General features: G+C 39.7%; 1 protein-coding gene and 1 pseudogene across 2 annotated transcripts in view; one reads left to right on the top strand and one right to left on the bottom strand.

Annotated features, from left to right (window-relative positions):
- SYT1 (synaptotagmin 1) overlaps positions 1 to 27,485 on the top strand; it is a 196,367-nt gene that overhangs the window by 140,852 nt on the left and 28,030 nt on the right. The gene's annotated exons all lie outside the window — the stretch shown is intronic.
- Positions 14,745 to 15,065, bottom strand: LOC110570518 (annotated as a pseudogene).

Here is a 27,485-nt window from a genome sequence, read left to right as displayed (position 1 = left end):
GATATACACATACATGATTTCAGCCCTCTTTTACGAAGCCTGTGACACACCTAAATCTTGCCATTTAACAAACTCCAACGGAACTCATCCTTGAATGCCATTAAGGATATATATTCACAATGCCAGAAACCTGCCTATCCCATAATGTTCAGAAAAACATGCTCAGTAAGGAGATTTATCCCATTTGCCATTACTCTCTAGGACTCTATCTACTTGCAACAGAAATGTAATCACATTATTCCCATTCACATTAACTAACCCTGACAAAAAATAAAAGTGTGGAAATACCAGTTCGCTGACTCAGGCACACTCTCAATAGCCTAGGGACTATCTTACTAATCATGTCTTTTAGCAACACAAATGTCAACCATAGTTTTTATATAACGACGGTGAATCTACAGCACATTGTAAAACTTCCAGTATGAGCTATCTATACTTTCCCCTGTATCCTATCTTTGATAGGCCTCGTAAGCCCTAAATTATAAGGCAGCCAGTGAGAGCTAAAAACATTTTTAGTTAACTGGAGTAACTTAAGATCCTGCATTTGCTAAGTGCTTGATATGAGTCAGGCACTGTGCTATGTGTCCTACGGAGAACAGCCCATCTAATCCTCGCAGTAAGCCTGGAGGTAGGTACTGTAATTTTCATTTTGCAGAGGAGGAAACTGAAACTTTAAGAGCTTATGTAACTGTCCATGATTTCAGAGGCGGAGCTGGAACTCAGGTTTGTCTGGCTCCTGAATCACTGATCTATACTGCGCCCTAGCAGCCTATTGATATTCAGGCTTCCTCTGCTAGCTCACATAGAATGCTCCACCCCATCGTAGCTGAAAGTATCCTAGAATACTTAGCTCCATGTCCAAGTTCTTTAGTTGAATTCAAAGTCTTTAATGTGCTTCATTTCAGCCACCCAGGGCAAATTATGTTGCTAGGAGCACAGCAATAGTCGTTACTTTCAAGATCAGTCATGGACACTGGGCCCAATGGTTATACAATTGTTTCCTATCAGCAGAGTGCATCAAAACCTCCTGGATTACTTGGCTGAAATGTAGGTGCTCAGACCCACCACAGTGATTCTGATTGAGTATCTCTTGGACAGGGACCCACGTATCTGCAGGTTACTAACTCCCTGTTATTCTGACACAAAGTTCTGAAGAATCACCCTTTGAGAAACACGAGCTCAAAGATACGCAACAAAACACAAAAGGTAAAAGGGATATATTTAAACAAACCGTAAAAGCAGCTTTCAAAATTCCTTTCCAGGTCTGAAATGTATGCATCTGGGGAGGCCAGAATCCTATTGCTTAAGATTTTTGAAACGCCCCCGCCCCAGGAATGAAAAAACCTAATTTAAAAAAGAATGGCACAGTCCATAGGTCATTAACTCCAAAGCATGTATTAAGAAGATGGCCAAGAGTTAAAGTGGCCTATTTTCATTGTTTTCTGAATGTGGCAAAGATGCTGCCAAGAGCAAAGACAAGATGACGCTATCCTTTGTAATCACTGTAATACAATCTTTAGTTGATCCCCCAACACTTATGGTAGGCAGAATTACACGTGATTACACCCCTTAGGAAACTGAAAGAAAAATAAGATTTTTATTCAGGATGGCAGATTTGTTGTGATCAGAAACCAAGGAATTTTAAAATACCAAGAAGTTCAAACCTGCATATGAGGTTTGAGAGACATGGGTAGAATACTTAGGGTCATGACTGACAATGAGGTCATCAATATACAGTAATTTTGTAAGCTACATGGAAAACATCAATCTGTTGTTGATAGCTCTCCAATCTCTATATATTTTAAACTTATATTCCAAATATGCTATATCCACACCAAATGAACAGCATGTATCACCACAGAAATAACGTTCTCTGAAGAATGAGTTGGTATCAGATACAGTAGACAGGACAACCTATTAATCATTGTTTCTCCAAAGGAGGAACAGTTTAGATATTGTTTTGAGAGAGTGTCTCCATGGCCATCACATTTTCAATCTTTAAAATGTATGTTTGAAGTATCTAGGCAAGTTTCCATGGAAATATATTTTAGACAACTTTAAAACATACTAATAATCACCAACCGTTTTCTAAGAAATATTTTCTAGTGTACCTACAAAACCACATCAACTTTTTGCCACTGTGAAAAACCACCTGTAATACGAGAAACAAGTAATGAGTAGACAGCTTTACTATAAATTGTAACCTCAGCTGTTCAGAGTATATAAGAACACAGCAAATATAGATTACTGATACATAAGTGATAACAGGAAATGATTTGACACAGCAAATGATAACAGGAAGATGGATACTTCTTTACTCCCCACTTGTAATATACAATTTAATTAGAGTACAAAGGACAAAGTACAGAAAGAGTATCAAGAGGTAAACCAATTTAAGTCAATGCGAAGTTTAAGACAAATTACATATATATTATGCACATAGAGAGGATTCAGTTTAATCCAGAATGATTTGGTACAGTTAAAGAAATCTGAGATCTAGTCTAACCATGTCTGGATAGACAATCCTGAAAGTATTTTTGACTTCTGTCAGCCTCCCTCCATCTTCCCCCACCTCATTCTGCTCGGATTTCCCCTGCTCTTGGAAAAAGAGCAAAGACTCCCAATATTTACCCCTCCCCCGAACCCTAACATCTCTATGCTGTTCCATTCTGGGAAAGTGAGGACCAGAAACAACTGCATTTCAATGTATATACCTTGTTTCTGACTAACTTGAAAGCTATAGCAGGGACTGAATGGAAGGGATAATACATTACTTGGCTGCAATCTGCTCTGATGCTTTAGCATCTGGTCACATGTATTATTTAAAATCAGACAAATACATAAACTGTTCACGTAGCCCACATAGCTGGGTGATAAGTACCTGGTAAATGCTAGAGGTATATAGCTAGGTATTAATTTGAATTGCAATAGATCAGCAGATAGGAATTTAATTTAGGATATCACTGAAGCAGTTGTCAAAATGGAAATAATATTGCTTTTACTGGAAAGGAAAAATTGAAAATAGTGAAAATGCAGCTAGAAAAAAATTACAGGAAGAAGCTCAAACAGTGTGTCAGGTTTAACCTGTGCAGGCAATTGATAAACAATGATAATGATAGATTGCTATACAGTATATGAGACAGTCTGCAGGATGATTCCGTATCCAAATGTGAACCCATTTAAACTCATAAAGATCAATACCAATCAGAAGTTGACGACACATGACCTACTCATTTTTTCTCATGTCTCATCTTAGAAGATGACACATTTCAAAATTCATACTTTTAAGGATGCCTGACTATTGAGACAGGAACGGATCTATTTGGCTTATTTCATGTTAAAGAAAATTTGTTTCAGCCCACATCAATAACCTGAAATACCTAGCTAGAATTCATCAAAAAAGATTTCCACAGCATCATTTCAAAAAACAGATGATAGGTTTTCCCTCTTGCCATTCTAATGCTAAAACATCTGGACCATAAATTTAATCTTACCAATGGCATATCTACACTCTAGTTGTTTGCTAGTCATTAGTATTTAATCATTCAATGGATTAGCCTGCTTACATAAAATTACTTCCACAATTATCAATAAAATTAAGGTTAAATAGATGAATCTCATGAGAATCCCAATGTTTGAAAATTTTTTATACACCATACACACAATTTTGTATCATTTTTTAATGCCAAGTGATTTTTAAAGGATCTGATACATAGTAGGCATTAAGCACATTTTCTTTCCTTTACTCTCATTTGACAAAAGGTAGAGAGGAAGAAGACTGGTTATAGAAGAGACATCAATCAATCATGTCTGCACTACAAAAAAATCTTCTGAATGATTTCATTGTAGATTAATTAGTGAAATGGAGAGCTCAACATTTATAGACCTTACTATTAATCTTTAATTAATGAAAATATTTCTTCTCCCAGTCTGTGTAAAGTATATACTTTCCTCAAAGAGTATAATGAAAGGAGAAAATGTACAGGAATATCAAGGGGAAGAAAAACAAGTTGATGTGTATCATATCAAAAGTGAATTTCTAGTAAACAAGGTCTTCAGACCACACTCAGTACAGGGAAGGGAAAAAAAAAAAGGTATCCAGATTTTCCAAAATTAATCCTTGTAATAAAGTAAAGGAGACTTATTCTTATAGTCCATGAGACAATCATGACTTTGTTTTTATTATGGCTGCAAAATACTCAGTAATACTTTGCACATTACTCTACCTAGACACAATTTTTAATTGCTTAATGCTCAGATATGAAGTTATCTATAACCATCTCTAAACCAAATGTTTTAATACTTTAAAAATTGAGGTATTTACTATGTTGACCATTTTATAGGCTTCAAAGAGTATGTGAACAGATTTCTAGGCAACAGTAAGGGAAGGCTAATTATCATCTGAGATCATCCCCACCACAGGATGATTGGCTGAGGTGGTTCCGCCTAAACTGATACCTTGTATTTTACCTGAATACATGCTAGGAGAATATATGATAATTTTGTAGCATGTTTAAATATTAAAATATTGAAATATTAAATGGAATATTAGTCCAGTCTTTCTCAGTCCTCTTAGTACATCAAAGTCACCCTAGGAGATTTTTAAAATACAGATGCCCAGGCTCTATCTCAAGAGAGATGGTTGAAGGTCACAGGAAACAATGATTTTTTTTTTTATGTTTCCCAGGAAATACTAATCTAGCACGAAACTAGGTTAAATGAAGTAATTCTTTTTCTGATTAAGAATAAAAGAAGTAGAGTTCAAAGAACGAAAGTTGTATTAAATACCCAGGCTAAGGGGCACAATCGCAGACTACATGGAGAAAAGGTTCTGAAGACGCCCGACACACAGAATCATATAGAGGATGAATGAGAGGGTGGACTCAGCTCTGGAGAACAAAGACGCTTGAAAACCTGGAAGGAAGGGTTCCAAGAACAAGAAAAGTGAGTGCCAGGTCCTGAGATGGGCGAAACTTTGTAGTTTGAGAAATACCTAGAAGGCTGGTGTGGCCAGATCTCGGTGCACTACCCGGCAAGGACAGGGCATTAGGTCTGAGAGGCAGGCAGGAGCCAGCTCTTGTAGGGGCATCAAGGCATGAAAAGGACTTTGCTTGTATTCCAGTTGTACTGGAAAGCTAGCCATAAAAGGTTTTTAAATAAGATGACAACAAGGAGATCTGCCAGCACTTTGGAATGCTGTTATGGTTGCTGTGTAGAAGATGGTCGGTGGGGGGGTTCAAAATGGAGGCAGGATCCCACTGCAACAAAATGGTGGGGGCTTGGTACAGGGAGGATTCTAACTGCTCCTCTAAGTGCCAGAAAGAGCAAGTTCTCGTCATTATCATCATTTTAGGTTAAAGACTCCATACTACAAGTCTTAAAAAAGGGGGGGGGGGGGGGGTGGATATGGGATTCATAGAAAGAACAATCCTGATAGATTTTTCCTAAGGCTAGGGGATGTTCTAATCCCAACAGTTTCTAATCTAGGAAAAGTTTACATCACGTTTTCTACAATCAACTTTAAATTCTGTTTTACTATGTAAAATTGAAATCTCTGGTTTCCTATTTCTTAGAACATTTTGAATTTAGTTTTGTAACTGAATGAGGTTATATTATGTTCACGTTACCAACATTAGATTCTGAATTGTTGTTTTGAGCTAGAAGTTGGCCTTCTAATTGAATTAATTTCTAAAGACAAAATATCTTGTTACTACCAGTAATATTCCATTTGTCCTTTATTACACTTCAGACAGAGTGATCAGTAAGCAAGGTCAGTCTGATCCACAGAACAGGAGAACAGTGGGGTACGAGGGCCCCTTGCTACAACATAGCTGAGCTCCTCTGAACTACCAGGGAAATCTGTTCAAACACCATTGAGGGAATTTCACACTTTAGGTCAATAGAATATGAAGGCCTATGCTAAGTTCATATCAATTGCTAACTTGTATTTAATAATTTATTTGGCTTTTACCCACATTTCTTTTTATTATGTTCAATTAGCCAACATACAGTACATCATTAGTTTTTGATGTTGTGTTCAACGATTCATTAGTTGCGTATAATACCCAGTGCTCATCACAACACGTGCACTTAATACCCATCACCCAGCTACCCCATCCCCCTGAAATTTATTTGGCTTTTAAACAAGTATCGTCTTTAAAAAAAATCTTTTGAATTATTATGTTGAATTCTTAACTTATCCTGGCTTTGCATGATCAGCCAACTGTATTTTCCTGCATTTACTTTTGGCACATGTGTCTTAATGTGCCCATTATGGTGGAAAATATGCAATAGCAAATCCGTAAATGTCTGCTGATCAAAACAAACATTTATAGAATATGATCCCTGTACTCCAGAAGCAAAAAAAAAAATACAATAGATTTTAAAATATGATTAAATGTTAACTTATATAAATCAACATATATAAAATGTTGTCAACAGTAGATACATTGCAGATACATATCAAACATTTGCAGACAGGACTTATTAAGGAGGAAAGTTTTCTGCGAGAACTCATTACTATTTTAAAAAAGAAAAGATGTGGTGTATGGAATGGCAGGTTTTAGAAACGAAGGACTTTTAGAAGGGAGAACTTGGTATTAGGAGCCAGAAACAATTTTTTTCTGTTCAACAGTGATTTAACAATATTTTTTTCACAGCTTTCCTAGCTGTTCCCTCCCCCAACTTCTACTTGCCATCACTCTCCAACTCAAGATGATACAAATAACCCAAACCATGAAAATAAATCATGTAATTTGAATTTCCACCTAGTCAGTGTTGGCAACATTAAAACACAGTTGTACCTGGTCACCTTTGAAGTTCTGCAATCTTAGAATCCTATTATTTCAAAGCTATTTCTTTTCTGAGGGGGTCGGGATAGAGGAGGAAGGAGGAGGAATACTGAACTTTTCCTTGGTCTTTCCAAGTTTTTAAAGGATTATTGATATTGTTATTTTTAAGTGCAGATGGTTATAGGACCTTGTAACAAGCCATCTGTGGTCATGTGAATAATTTTTTCCCCTCTTGAAATTTCCATCATTGTCATCAGCAGATAATGTCAAAGAAAACGATGTTGTGATCAAAGATAAAGTCAAAAATCAGATGTGATGTTCCTGTTATTTAGAAATTATATTTAATTTTCTCTAGAAGTCAATTAAACTATTCAAATACATGGCCAAGAAGGAAAAAAACCTGCACTGGCTTTCTTTACATTAGGAACGTTGACAAGTCGACATTATTACATTTATCTCATCTTCCAGAACATATCAGGGGAGAAAGTAAATTAAGTCTTATCATGATGATTGCTGATGGGTCTTTTTTTTAATGTTTTTCCCCCCACATATAAATGAAGAAAGAGATTAAAATCCTCATGCAGTAGATATTACAGAGTAAAGAAGCGGCTCTCAAACTTGGGCATGCTTCAGAATCATCTGGAGGTCTGGGTCAAAGGCAGATTACTGGCCCCACTCAAGGAGGTCTGGGGTGGTACTCAAGAATTTGTATTTCTCACCAGTCCCCGGGGGGCTGCTGGTGTTGATGGTATTAAGAACCACTGGAATTAAGGATGCTTTCCCATCTCCTACTTTTCCTGAGGAATAGAATATAAGACAATCCATTATATCCACAAGAACAACATCTTTTAGCTAAGCTTCCATAGATTTTAACCACAAATATTATAGATCTTTCATATACAGCTCTGCTGGACAAACCAAATAGACTTAAATAAAAGCAAAGAGTTTATCTGAGCATCCTTCTCTCTAGAGCCAAGAGGACTAGAACATACCTAGTTCCACTTTTTCTCCTATTCTTGGATCTCTACTCTTCCTCCAGATACCTGATTTGTACCCTCTGCATGGAGTCCAAGCTCCCCACTCTCACACCTCTATGCCGAACTTAGCCAGTATTTTTACATAGTGTGACTACATAGAAACAAGTGGGCACAGGGACAGAAGGCCGATTAGAGCCACAATTTTCCCATCAAAACGAAGATAATACCTACTTCTCTTGGCTATTGTTGATAAATGAGAGGATAGGTATATGGAATCAAAGCATAATGCCCAGCACATGGGAGGCCTGTTCTCCTGACCATAGAGCCAATTTCCTTTCCATCCTCCTAGAACTTCCAGCCTCCCCATGTCATTTTATTAATCTCCCTGCCAACTGCACTTTGTGACACTCCCCCATCCCCTGAATATCCTAAAGTGCACCAGGTAGAAAGTAGAAGAAAGAAGATGCCGGGCAGAGTTGAAGAAAAAAAAAAAAAAAAAAAAAAACCAGAGGACAGATAGATGGTTGCTTGCAAGAAAGCAAAGTACCAGCAATCAGAGCTATAGAATTTTCTGGCCTTTTTAATCACCTCTGGCTCAGCAGGTTTAGTTACAGGTAACCAGGCCATCTGACAGAATTCAACAGATGCAACCACACAACACTTGGTAGTAAGCTTTGGATCAAGGGTGCAGTGCTGAAAGGCAGGCGTTAGCTTTGTTCACCTTTTCTAACTCATTGCTGTTTCTGTGTTGCCATATCCATAGGACATGCTAGCTAGTCCTTTGGTTTCCATGAAGTCCACGCAGAACCAAACCTCTAATCCAAAAGTGGCACAAATATCGGTCTTATACTTTCATTCACCCTTTTAGACACTAGAACAATAATGGATGGATTCAAGTAATCAGCCCAGCAAGTCTGAGAAGCACTATCGTAGCAGTTAGGGACACGGCATCTGGGTGCCAGTTCTAATAAACAATGTGACCTTGAATAAACCTCTTCAGGGTCTTGTGTCTCTAACCTCATCTGTCAGACATGATGCCAGCTGGCTAATCCACTTCTCATTAGCATATAGAATCTATCAAAATGCTTCAAAAAGTACAAATGTCCAACAAGGGCAAATTTAATACTGGTGGTTAAGTTGAAGTAACTACATTAACTAGAATCAAGTCAATTGTCAGCTTTCACATATATACCATATTATCAAGAATGTGCCAGAATATTCCCATAATGCTTTCACTTAGCACGCATGAAGCTAATAATATAAACCCCCCCCTCATGATACAGCCTTTGAAAAAAATCCATTGCCACTTCTTCCACTTTGGAATAAATGTCTTTTCTGAGTGCTTTTCCTGGCTAGCAGATTTCTGTGTCAAGAATTTATTTTTCAATTTGTTTCACTTATCCATAGGAGATAACCACTTGGAAAAAATACTAACAATTAAGTCTCAAACCTTTCAGGAAAAAGGATTAAGAAGTGAGAGGGTCCCCGGGGTTTATACTCCTAGCAATGGTGTATGTATACTCACGACACTGTTTGCCCAGTAAGAGCCTCAGCATTTTCGAAGTGTAGAGCCCTCCACAGAACCTTCTGACACTAGAGCTGACCCTCCAGCTTGAGTCAATCTACATTCCAGCCCTCAAAAGCTCCGACAAGAATTTCTCCCGAGAAGTCACCATAACGCCTGGCACACAGACCGGGGGGGACTAGGCCCTCTCGTGCTGGAAGCGGAGGCCTCTCTAGACCTGCCGTACCACATTCGGCCGGTAGGTGCTGCCGTCTAAACACGCGTGATTTTGCAGTGCGCGCACAGGTTCAAGGTTTCAAGCTCCGGCGGATAAAATCTGGGTTTCGAGTTTGATAAAGTCTTTTTTACACAGGTTATCTAAGATTGATCCATTCTGAAGGCTCTAATTTCTGTTCTTCAAGCTAATTTAAAGCAGGGCAGCCCGAGAAATACCCCTCTTAGACGGGCAGCCAGAGAAGCAGATTTTCACAGGTGTTGTGTGCTGCAAACCTAAATAGCCCCCTACGTTCAATCACATCAATGCCAGAGGCAGAAGAAAAACCTCAACAAAGGATGAAAGGAGAGCGAGTTCAGGAAAGCTCATGGCTCCCCAAGAGCTGTTTTGATGTAGAAATCTCTGTGAAAGCTCATTAAGTCCTCAGTGTGTGAGGCAGGACTGAGGGAAGAGTCAAAATGAAGATAATAAGACACCATATCCACCCATCCTGACATAGCTGTAAAGCATTCGGGTTACGCCAAAGAAATTTCACGTGACCCCCCAGCATATGAAGGGCCTAAGTTAGCTCTAGTTAGACCCCAGTCCAGACGAACAGTTACATACCTGGGAGGCAGTTACCTTTAACGCTGACCACAAACAAAACTAGTTAAAAAGCAACTCCAAGCAAGAGAGTGCCCACAATAGAAAGCCAGGTAGGTCCTCTTCATGAGCAAAAAGCAGTCGCCATATACCATGAATATCCAACTCATCAGAATAAATCACAATAAAAGACATTAAATGAGGGCTGCATACGAGAAAGGCCAATAAGATTCTTTCTCCCCAGTACTTTCCACTCATAGGAAACCATTCCTAAGAAAAGGTTTCTCCTCAGGCTTCGACCAGAAACTGAATGGAGTGAAACCTTGCATTAGGGTCCTCCAGAGAAACAGAACCAACAGGATGTGTATGTGTGTTAAAAAAAATAAAAAATAAAATAAAATAGAAAGACTTTAAGCCAATGACTCACGAAATTGTAGGAGGCTGGCAGGGTAGGCGGAGAGGCCGAAGGCCCCGGAGACACTGATGGAGCCGCTCACGGCCCGAGGTAGTCTGGGAACGACATTTCTAGTTTTTTCTAATAAGGCCTTCAGTTGGACTCAGCCCTCCTCATTTTAACTTAATTACCTATTGAAGACTCTGTCTCCAAATACAGTCATATTCTGGGGTCCTGGCCCCTAGGATTTCAACACACCAACTGGGGAGACGCGATCCAGCCTACCACAGACGTCAATGGGTGTCGCAACGAAAAAGTGACAGATAAGGAGAGGTTGGTAAAAACTTGTGCCTCTTGGAGCAGTGATTCTCAAAGTGTGGTTCCAGGCCCAGCAACATCAACAACACCTGGGAAATCGTTAGCAAAGCAAATTCTCAGACACCACCCCCCCAGGCAAGATCTGCTGCACCTGTGAGGAGGGCGCAGCAATTTCTTTTTAAATTTTTAATACCAAAGTACAATTCATATACAATGTGATGGGGCGCCTGGGTGGCTCAGTTGGTTAAGCGACTGCCTTCGGCTCAGGTCATGATCCTGGAGTCCCGGGATCGAGTCCCGCATCGGGCTCCCTGCTCAGCAGGGAGTCTGCTTCTCCCTCTGACCCTCCCCCCTCTCATGCTCTATCTCATTCTCTCTCTCAAATAAATAAATAAAATCTTTAAAAAAAAAGATTTATTCATATACAATGTGATATTAGTCTCAGTCTACAACATAGTGATTTGATAATTCTACACATTACTCAGTGTTCACTAAGTGTAGTTACCACCTGTCACCATAAAACATGATTACAATATTATTTATGTTCCCTATGCTTTACTTTTCATCCCCATGACCTATTTATTTTATAATTGGAACTTTCTACCTCTTAATCCCCATCACCTATTTCACCCATCTTCCCCCATTCTCTGACAACCACCCACCAGTTTGTTCTCTGTATTGATGAGTCTGTTTCATGTCTTGTTTGTTTTACTTTCTAGATTCCACATATAAGTGAAATAACATACTATTTGTCTTTCTCTGTCAGATTTATTTCACTTAGCATAATGCCCTAATAATACCTAGAGGTTCACCCATGTTGTCACAAATGGCAAGATCTCATTCCTTTTAATAGCTGAATATTCCACTGTGTATATACATACCACATTCTATTCATCTATGGATGGACACTTGGGCGGCTTCCATATCTGAGCTACGGTAAATAATGCTATAATAAACATAGGGGTGCATATATCTTTTCAAATTAGTGTTTTCATTTTCTTTGGGTAAATAAATACCTAGTAGTAGAATTATTGGATCATATGGTATTTCTATTTTTCATTTTCTGAGGAACCTCTATACGGTCTTCCACAGTGGCTGCACCAATTTACATTCCCACCAACAGTGTGTGAGGGTTCCTTTTCTCCACATCCTCACCCACACTTGTTATTTCTTGTCTTTTTGATACTAGCCATTCGGACCGTCTCACTGTGGTTTTCATTTGCATTTCCCTGATGATTAGTGATGTTGAGCATCTTCTCAGTATCTGTTGGCCATTTGTATGTCTTCTTTGGAAAAATGTCTAGTCAGGTCCTCTGCTCATTTTTTAATCAGATTATTTGCTTTCTCGATGCTGAGTCTTGTAAGTTCTTTATATATTTTGGATATTAACCCCTGATTGGATATATCATTTGCAAATGTATTCTCCCATTCAGTAGGTTGCTTTTCCATTTGTTATGGTTTCCTTTTCTGTGCAAAAGCTATTTATTTTGGTGTAGTCCCAATAGGTCTCCTGAGACAAGGGAAACAAAAGCAAATGTAAACTATTGGAACTACACCAAAATAAAAAAAAGAAAAACTTTTGCAGAGCAATTTGTTTTTAATAAGCCCTTCAGCAATTCCAACAAAAGCCACAGTTTGAGAACAACTTAAGAAGTTGCTTGATTACAAGAACAATCTCACCTAAGAAATTTTCCAACAGGGACGCCTGGGTGGCTCAGGCGGTTAAGCGTCTGCCTTCAGCTCAGGTCATGATCCCAGGGTCCTGGGATCGAGTCCCACATCGGGGCTCCTTGCTCAGCAGGGAGCCTGCTTCTCCCTCTCCTTCTGCCTGCCGCTCCCCCTGCTTGTGCTCTCTCTCCCTGACAAATAAATAAAAATCTTAAAAAAAAAAAAAGAAATTTTCCAACAAACGTAGAAGTATATATTATTTGATCTGTGTAGTTTCTTTAAATATATTAGGCTGAGTCATACTTTATAAAAGGGCCTCAGAATCCATTTTACTCTTATAAATTGGAACTAGAGCCTGAGCTCCAAGGATAGGCACAGTAACAACACTGCAGAGGAACTTGGCCTCTGAATACAGATTTCACAGGGTAAAAGCAAAACTGTGGGTAACCAATAAAGCTTATTTATCAAATACCAGAGCAGTCTAATTGCTGTCTGTCTGGTTGGACACCTCAATTACCTCATGCAAGTCCCATGAATGGCAGATTAAATTATAGTGGTTGGACTTAGTAATAATTCATTCTACTCTCTTTAAAAATTAAAAAAAAAGAAAACAAAAACAGAAATAGAATTGTTAAGAGGTCATGTTTGAGCAAGTATCAAATTTACACTATGCTACACCTGGCCCTGAAACACGTTCTAGACCCTCACAACATTAGCCTTTGCCAATGCACTGGCCAATAAACCTCTGGCCGTGCCTGTCTATAGCATTAGTAGTAGAGAGAACCTATAGCATTAGGAACAAAAAGATTGAATCTATAGCATTAGGAACAAAAAGATTGAATCTATAGCATTAGGAACAAAAAGACTGAATTCCCCTGTGAGTTATTTTCAAGCCTCAATGGATAGTCAGATCTACAAGCAAGGATACACATGCCATTTTTCTGAGAAGTTGGCCTCATCTGAGACATACGTGCTATGTGGTGGTCAGGTACATGCCACTCAAGGTAGAGCTTATGTCCAGTAAGCTTTCCTGCCTGTCTAGCATAGTTCTCAGAATATAAGGTGCTGGATCCCATTGCACAGTACAACTAGATTCAACACTCGTAATTTTTTTTTTTTTTTTTTTTTTAAGTAGGCTCCACACTCAACATGGGGCTTGAACTCATGAGCCCGAGATTAAGAGTCTTATGCTCTACTGACCGAGCCAGCCAGGATCCCCGATACTCATTAGTCTTTATGTGGCAAGAATTTCCCAGGTCTTCAGAAAAAAATATTATTTGTGGAACCTAAATTTTTATATTGGCTATCAAGGAAAGGATTGTCAAGTGGCCCTTTCGATTGGACTAAGATCTACATATACCCTCTTTGTGACATTCTGTCATAGAATGACAGCTATGAGCTGAATATATTTGGGCAGGACCTATGTGAGCAAGCTTAACGACTACCAGCGAGTTGCAGTATTTAACTGTGTCCACATAGAATAGAGAACATTTTCACACTGAGCAATTCTATCAGCAGGTCATTGATCGCGAAGTTGATGTTTGTCTGAATAAGGGCAGTTTTATTGCTGGAAGCTAGTGTTCTAGACAAATAGGTACTGTAATCTGTATTCTTTTTTTACTCCTCTATGACTCACTCTTCTCTGGGTTTATCACTAGAACTCTCCCTGGGGTGGTTCATTACCTGTGACTAATCATATTGTGTGGGCCTCTCCCATTAGTAATAAGTGAAATTAACTTAAATTTAGCATCAAGAACTATCTTGAAAGGAAAATAGGTTCATAAAAGTAGCCTCTTCTGGTTTGAGAAGAGGCCATCCCACAAATATGGTTAAGGACCTTGATGATGTGAGAGGTAGTAGAATGTCACCAGTCATGACTATTTAGCACCAGGTGGTAGTATAACCACTTCTGTCCCACTTCCCCTCTCACAGCCCAGTTACCTAGCTGCCTCCCATTAGTTGGGAAGCCATGAGAGAGAGAAAAGATTGAATCCTGGAACGGTTATGCCCATTTGCTGTTCCATTGGGATGGCTCTGATTCTCACATTCTCAGAAGTGCAAATACTAAGTTCTGAGAAGATCCAGAGTCCTTTTTGTGGACCACTGCCATCTCAGTTCTTGGCCTCGGCTTGTAGATGGGGTGTATCGATACACAGTCTGTGCTTCTGAGGTACATCAAAACTCCTTTGATGCCTCCTCCTGGAATCAGAAGAGGATCAGATTTTCTTTTTTTTTTTTCAAGTTCCGAAAAGGCTTTATTACATGGCGGGGGGTGGTGTTCAGTCCTTCTTGGCTGCCGCTTTCCTCATGACGGCCAGGACGTTGCTCAGCTCCTCTCTCTTCCTCTTGGCGCGGATGTGTGTCCCCACCCTTTTCTTGAGAACTTGAGGGCGCGCTTGTCCTTGGAGACCTTGAGCAGCTCCATGGCCCGCCGCTCACAGGGGGCGAAGCCGCACACCTCTCGGATCATGTCCCGCACGAACTTGGTGTGCTTGGTGAGGCGCCCGCGGCGGCGGCTGTGCCTCAGCTTGCTCACGTTCTTAGTCACCTTGTGGCCCTTGTTGAGGCCCACGGCCATAGGGTAGTGCAGAGCCATGGCTGCTGCTCCTCGAGGATCAGATTTTCTCTGTTCCTTCACTTGTCTTGTACGTGGCCCACGCAGACATGTCAGTTACAGAGTAGACGTGTTTGTCCTTCACCCAGTATACTCAGAGTAGGCATACATTGCTGCTTCTTTTCCTCCACCTTTGGCCACATCTCCACCTCATGGAGACTTCTTTTTCCCAGCTACCTCCTCCTATAAACAGTAATCTTCACTCCTTTAATCCTGTTCATATGACCTTCCAACACTGGCCACTACCAAAAGACATGGCTTCCAGAACAGGTTGAATGGGGAAACTCCTGTGCATGGGCAATACTCCTGACTCACCTGGAGGCAGTTTGGCCTGGGTTTTACACTTGAATTTTAAGCAAATGTATGTAAGGGCAGTTCCGGGGGGAGCCACTCTGAACAGGAGATGGCAGTAGAAGCTAAGGTATTTGGGCACTCTGGTCCCAGTCCTTCGAAGGAAGGGCATTTCCTGTCTGCTAACTGTCATTTCTGGGAATAGTTTCGTCTCTCCAAAGCCAGGGTGGCTAAATACTGAGCCCAAAGTCCCAGACCTTGTGGAGTCCCACAACCATCAGAGAACTAAAAATTGCTCAAATTGAAGACCTTACAACCAAATGCACAAGGTGGGAAGTTATTGTTAAGTCTCACTTCAGAGGAAAGGAGGAGCCCTCCAGAAAGCACAGACACTCCTACTTAGGTAGGCATTAGTGAGATACTTGGAAAAAGCAAGGATTTGAGATCCAGTGCACATTCTTACTGAGACTTTGAGCAAGTTATTTAACAGAGGTGACTTAGCTCGTGCCCACATGCAGATTAAAAGGGTAAGGAAGTTTTCCTCACAAATTTCATAAAGGACCAAATAATAGCCAGGAAAACTTTGTAAACTATGACATGCAATAAACATTCAAGGAAGGTATTTTTGTTGGTTTGTCCCTGTGGGTTTTTTGCTTCGGTTTGGTTTGGTTTTTTGGTTGTGTGTGTGTGGTGTTTGTTTGTTTGTTTGTTTGTTTTTTGGTCCAGGTAATATGTGCAGAAGCAGTTTGACCATGGGATCTACTATTTCTCTGTTATTTATGAATCCCCAGAGAGTTACGGCACACAAATTACTTTGTAACAGCTCTAAATCCTTTGCTTCATCCTGAGTCTACAATTATGCTCTCACCCAGGCTCCTGTCATCTGCTGTCTTGATTTATGAAAGCTTCTGTTCTCTGATCTCCTCATTTCTTACCTCTGCCTCCTTTAAAACTTACAAAATGTGGCTGCAAGGTCAAATTTCTCATCATTACAGCATCACATCCTCAGGTATCCTCATTACGGTCTTAATAAAGCAGGCAGTTAGTTCCACAATAGTCTGTTTAATCCACTAGATAATTGCTCAGCCTTTACTATATAATCCCCATCCTATCCCTTGCCAGGATTCCAGAACCACTGTGCTGTGGTTTGAAACATTGATTAGTTTGTCACATGTATTAATTAAAAATTTATTTCTAGTCAAGTATATGAGGAATCGAATGCTGCATAGAAGTAAGAAAAATATAACTAATGTTAACCAATTTTACTTGGAGTGAAAGTAATATGACAGAAAGTTTTCTGGTAACTTCCATACACTTACAGACTTTGCAAAAGTTGGAAAAAAAATTAAAATTTAAAGTATTACAGAAACAGTTTAAGTATTATGGTAGAAGATTTATGAAGCATGGAACCACATGAAATTTTTCATGTAGTTAATAAGACAGAGATATATTATTTCATTTTGCTCCACTTGTGACCCAGAGTGAATTATATCCACAGTAAAATTAGACCCAACTGGGCCCTGGTACCTGAATGGCCAAGAGGTATACAAATTTCAGCACAGCTTTATTAGCAAGTGGGATATAACAAGACCATACTCTAAAGCCAGTCTTCAGTTTTATTATTTATTTTGCTGCCTTGATCATTTTTCTGCACTCATTTGGCTTGAAGGCACAGACATTCCCTGTTGATTATCTCTACTTGGCAGTGGGTTTCTGCTACACATTTTGATTCCTAATATGGTAGCAGCAGAGGGTTTTGTATGAGTTCCAGCGAGTTTCTCTGGGCTTGTGGAATGCAGTGAGGAAAGAAGCCTACAGAGATGAAAACATGAACATTTGCATTGACAAAGAAAAAATAAAAGAAAGAAAGGATAAAGGGATGTTTCTCTGAAGAAATTTGTTCTCCTTTTAAAAAAAAAAAAAAAACTCTGGCCACTTTCTAATAATGTCTTACAGTTAGGGAATTAGAGGAATTAATGTGCTTTTTAATTGCTTGTATTTTTTATGACCATTTCGAGTCATTTAAAAATGTCTGAAGGTTTTACAGAAACAACACTAACAAAATTAGCTTTTCATCATCATCAAAGTTTAAATCCTTGAAGCACACTATCCTATAAATTAGCCATATAATGATGAAATCCGAGAAAGTAAGCGTCATGTCCCCAAAAGAGAGTAAGAGATAATGTCTATTCAGGGTACAAATTATATTATTCCTCTTAATTTTTGTAGCAATATGAACTAATTCTAAAGAGTCCGTGTATTGGTCTCAGAATTTAATACAGTTTTTCTTTCAAAGTCATAAGTTAGTTCACAGAAATATTCATTTGGTAAAAATTCTTTAAACAATACATCCCAGATGATGAATTCTCCTTCAATAACAGGCTCATTTTCCCTAAATGTACTTATTGATTAAAGGGCTCTGTACTTTAATAAGCCACATTTGCACTGGTGTTAAAACACCATTATTTCCATCATCATTAACATCCATTCAATGTTTAACTTTCATATAATTAAGAATTACATTTGGAAGCGATTGGCTATATCAACATTTGAGGTTCTGTCTATAAAGGCTTATCTGCTACACCTATAAAAAAATCACTAAAGAGAGACTCATCTTGAAATCCAAGAAATTCAACAAGCCAGTATAGATACATTTGAAAATATGTTTTTTATAATGTTCCAAATATTTTCTTTTTCTGGACAACTAATCCTAAGAATCCCTTCAGTAGAAGGTTCTGATCAGTTAGCAACAAGCATAAACACAATGTGTTTAGAGAGAAGGAAAAAAGGGAAAATAAGGGTAAACCCCTGCTCTTGAGTCAAAGTTCTTTAAGTCCCACACAGAATTTCCACTTGCATCTCAATGGTCAGAGTCTAGTCTTGACCACTTTACTTGCAAGGGAAGCTGGGAAATGTAGTCTTTTAATCTGGGTAGCAAAGTGTCCAGTGACAAATTGTGGTGCTAAAACCAAAGAACTGGACATTAGAGTAGGCAACACAAATTCTCCATCATAGTCAGGTTCACAGGTTCCTTAACTTGCTCTCATTGTCAGGATCATACAATGACTTAGCTTCCCCATCCATATTCATATTTACTTATTTAAATTAGAAGTAGTGTTTTTGTTTCACTGATTTAATTGTGTATAAATTATAGAAAATTTTAAAATGCAAGTAGAAAAAAATTTAAACAATCTTAAAATTCACTACCCAGATATAACTTGGATGAATATTTTGGTATATAGTTGCATTAAATCATAATGTCTGTCTTTATGCACATATGTGTATCTACTCATTTTCTATAATAAAGTTGGAATATACAAAACACACTAATTTTTAACCTGCTTTTGTGATAACACAATATTGTGAACATCTTTCTGCATCAAACTTTTCAGCATTGCTTTAAAAGGCTAAAGATCACTGCATTATATGATCATACCATAATTGATTAAACCAATGTCCAACTGATGAACACTTCAGTCATTTCAAGTTTCACTGTATTATAAAACATACTGCAAGTAACATCTTTGTTGCTAAATCTTTGCTCTACCTTACTTAGAAGATAGACTTTCTGATCAAGGAATATACACATCTTGAAGCTTTGACATGCCAAACTCCCCTCCAGAAAAATTGTTAACATTTTACCATTGTTACTCTCCCATCTAAGTATATGACAATCCTTTGACCAACAATGTGCTTTATAGAATTTTAAGTCTTTGCCCAATTTGATAGACCAAAACATGGAGTCCTGTTTTGATTTATATTTCTTTGATTACTATTAAAGTTGAATATTTACCCCGGCCTTAGATTTAGCCTTCTTTATTATCATGAAAATATAAGGCAGGAGACAAAGAGGCTCAACTGGTTCAAATTTGTAACCACCAACTTCAGACTGAAAGGAACAAGTCCCTGGTTGTTAGATAAGTCATGCATGCTAACTCATGAATAGCAACGTAGAAGAACAGTTATCCTTCCATTGCACTGGGCACTCAATGAAGATGCCACCTGACCACTTCAAGTCAGATACCCCAATTTGTTCCTCCACTGTTTAAGAAAGAAACCACCATGATCTTGGTTCAACTTGTGTTAAGTTTGAAGGACAGTGCTTCCTATGTCATTTATCAGTTTTCTCCCAACCCAGTTATTCCTTTGAGTTGACTGTCAAGCTGGTGTTGCTGCAGAGTGGCAAGTAGAAATATTCAGAGGGTTCAATCTGAATTCAGGTAGTCAGTGAACCACAAACTCTGTCTGCTCAGCTGCTTTCAAACCAGATAGATATCTCCAGTCTAACTTTGTAACTGAGCTGAAAACAACTTTGTGCCTTTAAATATCTGATGATGTGTCACATTTTACTACATCTGAGGCCAGGGTGATGTAAAATAAGTAGCCAGATCATAACATGCCAGGCAAACAGCTGTTTGGGTCATTTCCTGATGTTGCTGAGTAGAGAACTTCCAATGTCTTAGGCACATGCTCTCTGTGAGTGGGTTGTATAAATTACTCTGGAGTAGTTTACCTCTGTAGCTTTTTGATCTTTTCCTTGGGCCCAAAAGCCAATTAGTAAAGTAAGAGTTAATATAAGAGAAGTTTGAACACTGTAGGATAAATCCCACTTAGCCCATAAAGACAAACTTCAGATTAAGTGCATGCCTAAATACTAAGGTACAAATCAAAATAAGAGGAATAAAAATAAATTTCATCCTATACCAGCAAAACCAAAAATTAAACACTGAACCACAACTCAACTATTTCTTTTTCTCTATAAGCCTAACAATTATTTTCCATATAGATAAGGAAGGCAAATATGTATTTTTGTTTACCATTTAGGCTGTCCTTGTGCACTAATGGATCACATTCCAATAAAACTTCAATGGGCAATAACATGGAACACTACAAGCCCACAGGATTGTAAAACACCACTGGGGTTTGTCCTTCCTCCACCGTCTTCCCAGAGTCTCTTTTTTTCTCCTCTATAGGAGAAGCTATTTAGTTAGAGTCAAGCATCATTAAATCAAAACACAAAGGAAGGAGAAATGAATATGGGTTAGTACCACTTTGCATGCCACTGAGCCACAGCTGGTATAAAGTATTATTGTGGTATGAAAATGCATTGTGTATTCCAGGAGGACAAATCACTTGGTAAACCTCGAGTATGGGTGTGTACCAGGAAGTGGCCCCAGATCAGGATTCTGAGTGTGTGTGTGTGTGTGTGTGTGTGTGTGTGTGTGTGTGTGTGTGTTAGCAGGGTGAGGTCACATATAAAAACTCACTCTTCGCGCTCAGAAGTTGGGACTTTGTCCTGAAGTAGGAATCTCCCGGAGGAATTGCAGCTACTCATCTACTATTCAGGAATGTCCCATTATATGCAATTTGACACACTCTGTGTGACCTTCTCCCCTTTTCCACACAAAGAAGCCCTATACCTGCAGTCTTGGTAGAAAAGTAAAACCTTGATTCTTAATCAGCAGATCTGCAGGGTAACAAAGGGAACATTATGATGAGAGCAGCAGAAGACCTCTTGTGCCATCCACTGCCTGGAGAAAAGAGGAACACAATCAATATGAACAAAGGGCAGATAGGCACCAACGCCAAAGCAATGAATTTCTTGTAATAGGCGTGGAAAGAAGGCAGAGACCCAGGAAGGCCACAAGAATCACAGAAGGCTTCTCGGAGGATGTGATGTTTGCTATCCCAGCCAGGCTTGAGCCATAACCTTCAGGGTCCTGAAAGATCAAGTGGCGGTAGGACTCCAGAGAACCATGTCTTCCCTGGGGATACAATGACAGGCAAAACAGACAAGTATCTGGTCTCATGGACCACCACAGAAAACACAAGGGCCTCTGTTCTCTTTGCAGGCCTTGTTAGGGTTCCTGCACCAAAAACACTCCAATGACTGTCCCTTTTCAATGGCCTTTATCTCCATTTTATTCACTTATTTACGTAGACTTGTTTAAAGTTTATTTTTGAAATTATAAAATATGTGTCGAGGACAAAGACCAGAAGTTTATCATCTCTTTTTCCGCTCCCATCCAACCCTTCCATCCAGAGATATGCACTGTTTCAAGTATATCCTTCCAGAAATGTTTCATGCCTATATATGCATAGATCCTATATTATTTATAAATACTATACCGTTTTACTTTCCTATGTAGCTATGCTATAATGATAGCTCTAGAATGTTGATATAGGAGGGACTTGATGGGATGGAGGCAATCTTTAGAAAAGGGTCTTGAAGCTCTACTGTAACACACTTAATATAAAACAGAATATCAACCATCTATATCAAAGAAAGGAGGGTGCTGAAAAATAGGGAACACGAAAGCCCCACCAAACAATCCCTTGGCCTTAGGAATCTTTGTATAAGTGCACACAAATAGGTGCCTACCATTCCCTCTTGGGAATGGACCATCATTTTTTAATCATTCCCCAGTAGTAGATACATAGATTATATGTAGGGTTTTGGTCTTCATAAACAACATTACTTTGAACCTCTTTGGATACTTAGGCAAGGGAACCTATGCAAAAATGCCTCCAAGTAGAATCCCTGAGGGGAAAAGAGTGATAAAATGTTGCCAAACTGTTCTCCCAAGACATTGTTCCAGTGTACAGTCAATGGGAGAGACAACGTGTATAATCTAGGATTTCCTGGTAGAAACTGCCCAGTTATGCTGCCACAGAACTCGTTCTGCAAGTTTAAGACTCAAGATCAAATTACCTATTTGGAGCTAGGATCCCAGTCATGCATGCAAGTTCAGCTCTCTCTGAGCTTTTGACGTCCCCAAAGCAGTTTGCTTTAGTAGCTCAGCTAAGCTGTGGAGTAGCATATCCCATCTACGTTAAGAAGCATTTTTGTTTTAGCTTTCTGGAGCGTAAATAGCTATGAGAGGGTCTCCATCGCAAACCTAGGGAAAATTCTATTGAGAATGCAAACTAATCAGAGAGAGGGAGCCGTGAAGGCCAAATGTGAGACTCTGCTGTCGGGAAAACAGATTGAAAGAAACAAGGCAGAGAGACGAGTTCAGGAAATTGAATAAGGAACTGTGTGACAGTCACGTGACCATTCTGATCTCCTGAAAGAAAAAGCACCTTAGATAATTGCTTGACCCTCCCCCCCCAACCCCCAGTGGGGGATGGCAGCAAGGCTGAATGGCTATAACAAAAAGTTTAGCTCTTCTGCTGTTTTCTCATGTTCAAATGCTTCTCTGAGACATAGGACTTCATCTCCATTACCATTTTGATGTTTATATGTGCCTGTGAGTGTGTGTGTGTATCCTCTTCTAAATAGAGTTTGGGTTAATATTCATGCTAATATTCATCTCTGGTAAAATAACATGATCATTATATTTTCAAAAATATAAAAAATACAACATAAAAAATGACAGCATTGGTAATTTGATTTCAGGTTTTGTCAAATACCTTTTAAAAATGCAGTTAATACACTAAGCCTTCTCATACACAATTTATGTTATTGATTAAAATCTAAAAGTGGAACGAAAAAGCCCAGTTTTTTTTTTTTGCTAAGAGAATGAGTAAAATATAATCAGCCATGTTAATATTTCAAACAGCAAAGTACTGGAAATTTATCTCTGCTCTTAAAGTTTGGGACTAATAAATTCTTTCATACATGTACTATTGATGAAGAATTGGGGAATAAAAGGTTCAGTATACTCTAGGAAATAATTACACCTTCAATGAGATACGAAAAGAATAGCTCCTCTGTTAATCAGTAAGAAACCCTCTGTAGTCATGAAGGGCACAAATATAACAAAAATCCTACCTAATATGTGCATATATGTGGGTGTGTATTCTTTCTGTTCTTCACATTTCCTACGAGATTATACAACAGTAATCTGTTTTAACTTAATCTAAATTGTATAGCCTGTATCAGTTGTCGGTCATCCAAAAATTGTCTCAGATTGTTGAGTACAATCTGAGACAGCACTGAAACAACAGAATGACAAACATTTTCGTTTAGGTCTTTCCTGCTTCTACAATTTGTCACGGATACCTGTTTTCCTCCGAACCATGTTGTTTTTACATTGTACTTTTATCTGGGATTAGATATTTGAGCAATTAGGTTTTTTGCTTGTTTGAGTGTTGGTCTTTCTTCTCCCGATGACCTACAATGTATTTCTAAAAGGATTTTCCAAGAAATGAGAACTGTCATGTAGTAGTAAGTCCTGTTGCTCAGCTCTCCTGAAGAGTTCCCTGTCTCCACCTCTGCCCCCTTTCCCGGGGCCAGCCCGGGTTCACGTCTTCACCACTTCTCCAGTGATGGCAACAGTCTCCTAAAGCTGGGTCCCCTGGGCTCTGGCCTTGACCCTCTTCCTTCCATCCTACATACTACTTCCAATGGAAAAACCTCCTGTTTAAACCTTTAACTGGTTTTAATTAGCTTCTCACTGCCTTCATGATGAAATCCAAATTCCTTAGGACGCTCTACAAGCCCCTTCATGACAAGGCCCGGGCCTGCCTCTCCCAATGCCGCTGCTTGTTCCTTATTTATCCTGTGCTCGAGCTGCAGTGGCACCAGACCACTTCACACACAGAAGCTTTTGTGAGTATCATCCCTCAGCACCCAACCTGGAGACTCCCTCGTTCTTCCTCTAAAACGCTTCTCCGACCTTCGTGTCCATATGATACCCTTGGGGATCTGGTTAAAGTGGAGATCCTGCTTCCGTCCATCCGCAGGTCTAGGATGGGGCCTGAGGTTCTGTTCTGCACCTCTAACAAGGTCCCAGGTAATGCTGAGGCTGCTCAAAACGCACGGTGACAAGCCTTAGAAACATTACCGTGCCAGCCCCCCCTCTATGCAAAACCCCTCCCCTACAAAGCCGATCGGCACAAGACTTCCTCTCTCCTGATTGTATAGCTTGTGTGTGGGATGTGCAGAGCACCCTCTACGTCTCACACTCTACTGTAATTCCTTGGTCACATGTCTGCCCTTCTAACCCCCTGTGGGTCATCTCAGGGCTGGAATGGTGACTCCTCCTTGTATTCCCAACGTTAACATCGGAGCCCAATGTATGGGCATTTTATAGAAGTATTTTGAATGGGAAACTAGCAAAGAGTTCTAAAACAACGTCCGCATGGCCCCCTGACAAGGCATTTCTAAAGATGTCTTTGCTGGATTGGAAGGTTAAACTACATTCTTAGCTCTCAAACTCATGCATTTTTTTTTTTACATTCCTCCCATTGTCTCCAGTGGGAGCCGGGGTAGGATGGAGAAGGGGAGGCCTAGGACTGCTTGATTCCTGTTCTTCTAGCCAGCCTGTAAGGCTAGACTGAGACTTTGAAGATTCCAGACCTGTTAGACGGCACGAAAAATTGATCTTTGTGGCCCTGCCGCTGATGTCTCCACCCCCCTCCTCACGTCCCGACTCCTTTACGTCTGCTGCATAACACAGCCCTGTTTCCAAGCACTTGGCCTTGCACGAAAAGAATGAAGGAAAGCCAAGGCACGACGAATAATCTCCAGCAGAGCATCGGGCAGGAAGTGGCACATCAAAGACGTTTGCAGGTCTGAGTAGAGAGAATTAGTAGAAACCAACAACAGCCCAGTGTTTCTCCCATCATCTCACAACACAAACAGAACAGGATGGGCCAGCAGTAACCATTCCAACAGTAGCAAACCAACTGCCGCACAGTGGGTTCTCAATGCTGAATGCACATTAGAATCACCTGGGAAGAGACAGTGATAAAATGTGAACACCGGGGGAGGGGGGACCCTACGTCAACTCATTCAGAATCTCTGGGGGCAGGGCAATAGTTTTTCAAAAACTCTCCAGTGATTAAAATGTGAAGCCAGAGTTGACAACTACTAATATGGCTATCACCTCATTGGGTGCTTGAAATCCCCTACAGGGGCCTCAAAAGTGAACGTCTAGTCTCACTTTCAGCACCCAACAACTGGCCTCCAAGTCTTATCCATTATAGGGTCACATAAAACCAACCCAGGATGTTTTGCCTTTTTCCTCATGCAGCATGTGCTAATGAGTCTATAACAGAGAATTTCTTTATTTTTGCCTACATGTCTCATCACACGGTTTCTATTAAGAAATCGGTACTTGGAGAGAGAATGGGACCCATAGAAAGAAGGAAGTTGAATTCATTTGGAAAAGACAATTCCAAATGCACTTGATACCCTTTCTTAATAAGTCTTAATAATCTACCTTGACTTCCTTCTCCTTCCCCCTACACCCTCTCCTGCAAGTCCATTGGTCAGAGGAGGCCAGGGAGGGTCACACTCACTGGATCTGAAGCTACAATGCAGAAGTTTCAAGATAATGGGATTCTAGTGCATTGAAGAGCACAGACTCTAGTATTAGTGATCATCCTGCCAGATGTGGAAGGGTGCTCTACTAGATACATGGAAGGAACTTCATAAATTTTAGTTGAATCTGAATCAGAGCGCCTCAGTTTTTTTTAATGAAATATTTCAGACCTTATAAGTGTAATATAATGAATACACAAAAGAATCAAAACAATATATATAATCAAAATCTTGTGTGCCCTTCCCTATCATGTTATGTGATTCCCAAGCCTATTTTCATGTTTTATGTTCATCATTCCTATGTTTGCTTTTAGTACATACATTTTGGGTTTCATTTTCAGTTATATAAATGGTATTACACTCTTTATGTGTTTACAAACTTTATATAAATAATATATTATGTATCTTTATGCAACTAGTCTCTCCATATTATATTCTTGAGATGTATCCATTTGATTAACATAACCTTGTTACTTTTTAATTGCTGTACAGCATTCCATGGTAGGAATATACCCCAGTTGATGTTTACAGCTTTCTCTTGATGGATATTTGGGTTGTTTCCAATTTCTTGCTGTCATAAACAATGCAACAAGGAGCATTCCTATACATATCTCTTTATGCAAATGTGGAAGAGTATTTCCAGGATACTTACATGAGCATGAGATTGCTGGGATATAGGGAATGCACATCTTCAGCTTTTCTGGACATTCCCTAGTAAATACCCCAGGAGAATATGAGTGTTCCTATTGCTCACGTCCTTGTCAACATTGATGTTAATTTAAATATTTAGCCCTTTTTAACAGGTGTATTTTTCCCTAAAAATCCTGCAGAGGGCAGCATATCCCGGTATTACTTCTCAGGACGCATTCCAGTTTATGGGTCCCTTCTTTCTTTACTCCTTGAAATCCCTTGCCCTACTCCTCAACCCACTCTTACCTCAGTCAACCCCCCGGCAGTATTTCACAAGGACAGACAAATGTAACACTATTTGAAAGCTGAAAGCTCCCTCCCGCTTTTGTCTCCATATTGCCGGCACATTTCTGTCTCCTGACAGGATGGGAGGGAAACCGAGAGACAAGTCAGTCTTGATTTAAAATACTTTTTCCAGGGGTCCCTGGGTGGCTCAGTTGGTTGAACATACGACCCTTGATTTGGGCTCAGGTCATGATCTCAGGGTCATATGATGGAACCCCCGTACGGGCTCAGCAGGGAATCTATTTCTCTCCCTCTCCCTCTGCCCCTCCCCCTGCTTGCGCACATTCTCTCCCTCCCTCCCCCCTCAAATAAATAAATGAATGTTTAAAAAAAATACTTTTTCCAGTTCAAAGTAGCATAAGAGAGGACGTGAGTAGACAACAAAGTCTTCCACCATTCTGAAGCCCTGGTATGTAACCTAATTAGGAGGCATTGCACACAGTCTAAAAGTGTTTATGTAAATTGGAGAAATAACGGAGAAGTAGGGGAAGTTATTGTAAAGCAGAGGATACTTTGTTTTTCTTCTGGAATAGAAGATACTTACCCCTTTGCCTTCTTAGTTACACTGTTCCTGGCTCCCTAAGGAAGAAAAACAAGTGTTCAGTTTCTCAACACCTCCTCGAATTTCTTTATTTTTTTAAAGATTTTATTTATTTATTTGACAGAGAAAGACAGCGAGAGAGGGAACACAAGCAGGGGGAGTGGGAGAGGGAGAAGCAGGCCCCCCACTGAGGAGGGAGCCCGATGTGGGACTCGATCCCAGGACCCCAGGACTGTGACCTGAGCCAAAGGCAGACACTTAAAAACTGAGCCACCCAGGCGCCCCTTGAATTTCTCTTTTTGTACTGAGTTGAAGTCCTGCCCGA

This window comes from Neomonachus schauinslandi, chromosome 5 (genome assembly GCF_002201575.2).
Source record: "Neomonachus schauinslandi chromosome 5, ASM220157v2, whole genome shotgun sequence".
In the NCBI taxonomy this organism is placed as follows: domain Eukaryota; kingdom Metazoa; phylum Chordata; class Mammalia; order Carnivora; family Phocidae; genus Neomonachus; species Neomonachus schauinslandi.
Note: the sequence above shows the minus strand (reverse complement) of the source record. Positions and strands in the feature narration are given on the sequence as shown.